The sequence below is a fragment of the Melopsittacus undulatus genome, chromosome 4 (genome assembly GCF_012275295.1).
Source record: "Melopsittacus undulatus isolate bMelUnd1 chromosome 4, bMelUnd1.mat.Z, whole genome shotgun sequence".
Classification (NCBI taxonomy): domain Eukaryota; kingdom Metazoa; phylum Chordata; class Aves; order Psittaciformes; family Psittaculidae; genus Melopsittacus; species Melopsittacus undulatus.
The window spans coordinates 53,084,064-53,090,467 of record NC_047530.1 but is presented as its reverse complement, the minus strand read 5'-3'; positions in this window follow the sequence as shown (position 1 = coordinate 53,090,467).

The following is a 6,404-nucleotide window of genomic DNA, read 5'->3' as shown; positions in this document are numbered from 1 at the left end:
TTTATTTTAAAATGTTAAATTTGACAAAGGAATCTGTTTTGAAGAAGTAGTTTTAGCTATATTTTAGCTTAATTATGTGGCTTTTGGAATTAAGTACTTTCATGTAATGTGTACAGGAACAGTAGTAGCAAATGGTTGTGTTTTAGACTGAAGTGAATCTGATTTCTCCCTGCAGCTCTGAAGAAGTCAGCATTTCGTGCCAGTTCTAAAAATTGTTTTCTAATTCTTTTCCTTGGTCAAGTCCTATGTTAAGCATTTGCTGAGAGAATATTATGTAGATCTGGGTAGTGGTTTCTACTGTTTTTAATGGACCGTATAGCTGCAACTCTGTTGCTCTGTTTTTAGAAGGTCTAGATGGTCTCTGCTGATATTTCACTTGAAGTACTAACTGAAAGCTAAGTTTCCCATGGCGCTATTTCTAGTTTGCTGGGAGCATTAGCTGTTCTCATTGTGTAAGGGAGTTTTCCATGTGTTTATGGGCTGCGGTAACCATAGCAGACAAAGCAGAATGTGGAACAGTTGAGATGTCTCTCTTCATGGCTCACTTTGGTATAAAGTTTCTGTATGCGATGTTACCTTAAACTTAGATGCTTGGTAACATTACAGTAGAAGAATGGCTATTGTGCTTGTCATGAATGTTAACTCAGTGTTCTTGCTGATATAGTAATTTAGGTGGAAGACTTGTGACAGTCTAAGACTCGAAGCTGGATAACTTTGAAAACATGCACATGAGGAAAATTTGTGGCCCTTGTAGGAAGTGATTCTCCTGTTAAGAGAATTATGACACAAGTGCTCACCTTTTTCAGAGTCACAAAGAAGCAGTGGATAAATGAGGTATGTAAGCTTGATGTGCCACTACTTAAGAAGCTATGAAGAAGTGTGAGGAAATCAGTACAACTAAGGAGAATTAATACATACAAGGTGAAACAAGTGGAGCAGTGGCAAGTATGAGAGTAACCAGTTGTTAACAACAGGAAGGAAAAAAATGTATAGTACTTACTGTGGGATCTTAGAAACTTTTCTGTCCCAAATATGTCTCCACTATCTTAGCCTTTTCTATCATGTTATTAATCGTATCTTTCTCTTGAAAAGGTCTAAAGGTCTTGGTTTGGTGCTGTACATAGCAGAACATATTTTCTGTAGGTAAAAGTTTGCTCTAGGTAAAATGCTGAGTGGGTCTTTGGGTCTGACATCCAGTTGGAGAGAAATATGTTCAGTAACTCTGAAATAGTAAGGTATACAAGAGACCAGTGTGCAGGGAAAGAAAAGGGTCAGGATGCTTTTGGTTTTCTTCCTCTGCTTTTCCTGAGTAAAAGGAGGAGGGAGGAACAAACAAACAGAAAATCACAAAAAAACCCCAGGAGTCCACTTTCCAGTTGTGGTTTTTTGGTTTGTTTTGGTTTTGTTGTTTTTTTTTTTTACTTTCCTTTGATTGGGAGGGTTAATGGGAGGATTAAGGTTATATAAAAAGTCACATGTTGCTGTAATTGGAGAGAAAGCAGTGTTTTAGCTTAATTTATAGTTTCTAATGCTTGTTTTTTGAAAGTGCAGTAGGGGAATAATGTTGCTGTCATTCTCTCTCTTGGCAGCATTCTTTTCCTTCTGAGGTAGGTGATTGGCTTGCAGCTATTACATTCCTTTATTTATAGCAGTAATCTAGTTCAGAATAAAATACAGGGATTTAAAAGTGGAATACTGCATTGCTATAGAAGTGTGTTATTCCTAGTTTCTGTTATCCATCCAGTAACAAGTTGCATGACTATGAAAAGTGTTTCCTATTGAGCTCTGTTGCAGCTTGGCGTTTTCTCCTCATGTGTGAGCGCGTCTGCTCTAGAATACACAAAAGGATCGTGCAGAGTTTGCTGTTAGCAAGCAGTTGCATTAAAAAAATCTCTCATTCCTGAAATAGAAATTTATAGAGTGGGCTTTTCACAGAACAAGACTTCAAATGTAACTTAAAGTTGCTGAGGACTTGTGTGGGTTTCAGGGGTTTTGTTTTGTTTTATTTTAATTGACCTACTCAAGTTTTTTCCTTCAGAAACGTTTCAAGGTCAGTATTTGGTGAATGGAGTAGCTGTTGCTGCTGAATAGCAAGGCGTTTGTATGTAAACTAATACGTTGTCTTTCTAAATGTTCACTTCCTGCTTATTTAACAACAGTAGTCGGTCCACATAGAAGAAGCAAGGTGCAGGAATGTGCTGCCAAGGAAAGCTTTGGACAAAGAAAGACCTAGGATGGGAACACTACAGCTAAAATGCTATCAGTTCTTTTTACAAGGAGGAGCCTCTTTCTGGGAATAAGTTGCTTTTCATGATAAGTATCTCACTGTTTAGAGCAATGTTTGTTGTAGCAAGGCCTTTTCCTCCTGCACAGATTTAGACTGTCACATTAGGGGTTGATTAGTTATACTGTTGACATATTAAAACTTGCAGGCTTTCTGAAACAAATTTCCTCCCTTCTTCGTTGTATGCAATTTCTGAGGATCTAGCACCCTGATGATTTACTTGTTTGATAGTAGCTAACTTATAGTAAATGAACCTTGAATTCAGAAGTTACCTGGAAAAATTCATACAGCTGGAGCTGCCATCAGCAAGGGCAAATTCAGTATTAGTATGGGTAACAGAAGTTGACAAAATAAATGTGAAAAAGGGTATGTAACCAAATACTTACTCTCATGTAGGTAGTAGTTCTTACCACTCTCCTAGTAATAGTCTTTTATTATTTAGCTAAAGACTGTAGTTGCCCTACAAAAGAGGATTTGTAGACAGAATCTAAGGGAATACCAAATATAGGATTACTTAAGAGAGAAACTAAAAGTAAGTATACTGGCAATCTTGTATTTCTACCTGTGAATTTCAGTCCACATCCACCCAAACTTCGTGCTGTTTATACTAGAAATGGGGTTTTATAATTTTGGTTTAGTGTTGGCAGAACCTATAGGAAGTACAATTGATTAGTCATGTAGGTCATGTATTTTTCTTCCTGTGGTCTGTGTGAGAGAAATTAAGAATGCTTATCATAGTTACATTCTTTGAATTAAGTTTATTTCATTGTCAGGGATAGAACTGTCCCCCTGCGTTGTTCTGTTTTCCTTTTATAATTTTCCTTCACTCTTAGCCAGAAACCCTCCTTTCTCTGCAATCTCCAGAGCTTGGGACTGGTGAAGTATTTGGCCTGCAAACTGGGTCAGATTGTCAGACTTGATTGAGTTTACGTTTTTCTGACAGTTCCATTTGAAACAATACGTGCTGAAGAGTCTGTGTTGCTGCTTCTAACTGTGTATCAGCCTTATCTTATGCATGTCCCGTATCTGACTGTTTGGCTTGGAAGGGACCTTCAAAGGTCATCTAGTCCAACCCCCTGCAATGAGCAGGGACATCTTTAACCAGAGCAGCTTGCCCAGAACCACATCCAGCCTGGCCTTGAATGTCTTATGGTGTTGCTTGAACTTCGTATGTGCTGTGTTTGGCTCAATAGAGTGCAAGTCTTGTACCTTCTCACCCATTCTTTGTCAATTAAAATACAAATACCCTGCTTTAATCAGACAGCTTCTGTTAGCACCTAGTCACATAGCAGTGACTTCAGTCATGGTTTCTGTTACCTTAAAAGGGTCCAGGCAATGTTCTTGGTCTTTGAACATTTTTTTAACCCTTTAGAGTTCTGAGATGAATCTGCTCTCTGGCCTCTCTTGAAGACTGTAGATATCCTAAAGGTAATTGCAACAGCCAGCACATTCTTAGACATGTTGGGGAATATCATGGGTCCACTCCAGAATTTGGGGCTCAGATCACTGGTTTCTTGTCAGAAGTGCAGTTCACCAGTTGCATGATTCCTTCAGTGATAGATACAGCCTGGAACTTTCTGGCTTAGACTGATTTTTCTAATGCATAAGTGTCTTTATAATTCAGGCTACAGAGCTTGTAAGAGAGAATTTTGGTAGCTGCTCATTCTATAACAGTAGGACAGAGGAGGTCATAGCAGTGCCACATTTCCTCTGGCTGTTTTCTATGAACCTGTTCGGAGAATTGTCTTTAGATTCACCTATGCACCTGAAGGTTCTGACTACATCTGCTAAATCAACAGGCTGTTTTAAGCAGGACTCTTTGAAGCAGAGACAAGATACTAATAAATACCAGTCTTCACTTTCCCGGCAGTGGCAACAGTTTGCCACCAATTTTGAAGATGCATCGGATAATATGAGGCATCTCTTCATCCATCTCCATTCCTTCAAGACAGGTAACTGGTTTGTTCCAATTCTATACAGTTCAAACTGCTCTATAAACTGGCTCTTCTGTCTGTATCTGCCGTGCTGTACTAAATGATGTCTAGTACATGTCCCATTCTCCTGGGAGTCACTAAGCAAAAGGTAGCATTCTTTTTTTTCTTGTGGGAAGCTGTCCTGGACCAGCTGGAGAGGAAGAATTATTGTCAACAGCTATTTTCTAGCACTAAAAAGGAAGGTGGAATTACGTCTCATTTGGGTTTGCAGGAACTAAACATTCATGTGCAAATTCAAGCTGGTGGTTTTAGTCAAAATGATCTTGACTTTCCAGGCACATACATTTTTAATCACCTGCACACCTATTTCTAGATTTCACCAAGGACATACTTGTTAATGATTGTTACACTTTATGATAGGTAGAGAGTGCTTCTGGGGTGTACTCGTCTGCTTTTGATGATGTCTTAAAAGAGGTACTCAAGTTGCTCACTCTCCTCATGAGCTACAAGAAGTTGGAATTTGTCTCTCAATATCAGAGCTGTTACTTCTGGTCAGATCTTACCTCTTTCAGATTATTATCACTTAACTTGAGTTTCTATTAAATGCTGTTTATAGAGGATGACTTTTTTGGTTAGACAATATAAAGCATTTCCCCAGAAGTATACCTGGATGCACTGGGGTTTCTGCCTAGTGTTCATACAGACTGGTCCTCCTCTTCATGCATCTGTTCTGATTTATGGTCACAGCATCAGCAGAATTAATGTGTATGTGCAGGAGTTTAAACCCATAACTCTTTCTCAAAGTGTGCCTTATTTCTTCCTTCAGTCTGTAGGCCGCTTGTGGTTTGTCCAAGGGAGAAGGGCCCTACAGGCATTGAGTTAGGGATATAAAGTAATTAGATGTTGCTATATAAACAAAATAGTATTACTGAACAAGGAAGGAAAGAAACAATGTCTCAGATCAGTGCTTGAAATAGATATTATTTATGATCTTGTTACTTAATTACTTGGGTCTCCATGTTTCAGACTTGGGCCTTCTATTCTGACTCTTTTGGTCAGCACTCACTTATTCATAACTAACGCCCAAAGAGACACATATTTTCCTCAAGACCATTTCTAGACATTTCGATTGTCTTTAAACAAGGCAAAGGAAAGGATTTTTACTATTTTATTTTTCAGTTCAGATGTCTCAGACTGTAAGACACTATCAGACAGTGGAATTTGTCACAGTAAAATCAAGCAAAATGCAGATAAAAAAATAGAAATATATCACAAAATACATGATCTAGAGACAGACAGTCATTAACATGTGAGAACAGCACTCCATGCAGCTGCAGAGGTACTTGTGTACGAGGCAGAGTTATCAGTGGTGTCACATGCATTTGTAAAGGAAATTTAAGGTTGAATGAACCAAGCCTTGGCCACCTCTTTCAACTGCCATGGTCTAACAACATCGTGGAGCTAAGCAGATTTTTCCAGTTCAATCAAATTGTGCTGACATCCCAGAAGAACTCAAGGCTCACATCAGCTGGCTGCAATGCAAGCTTGTACATAAGAGAAAGGTTGGTAATATCTGTAGGATTTACATAGAAATGTTTCTTGGTAAAAAGGAATTACAGATTTTAATTTGCTCACTGTCTTGGTCTAAATTGTCTACAAACATTAGCAGATACCTTCAACTGGAATTGCTCCAGAATGTCTCGTTTCATTATCCCAGCTGAAGTGATGTAGTATTTCTTACTGCTTCCATAAATCTGTCTTTGATGTTTCTTTTAAGAAATGTGTAAGAAAACACAGTGGGCAAGGAGGTGGGCTCATGCTGTACGTCAGGAGACCTGAACTGCAGGTAGTGTGTTCTGGCTGTTACTTCTGTGTGCGGGAACAATCAGTCTTTTTTTGCCCCTTTCACAATTTATGTCACTTGAGTAGAATTTAGGCTGCTTTTGGCCAGGATGATTTCTTACTGTGTTGTACAGTACCTAATTGTTACTTTGAACTAGCATTTCTTATTATAACTATTTCTCAAAGTTTTATGGTTATTGCTTTTAATAATAATGCAATAATGTCTTTTCTTAAACGATTGTACTGTTTGCAACCCTTTTATTTTCTTGTCTTTACCAGACTATTGAAAGCATTTATAAACATTACCATGGGCGGAGGGGAAAAAAATCACTGTAAAAAAATAG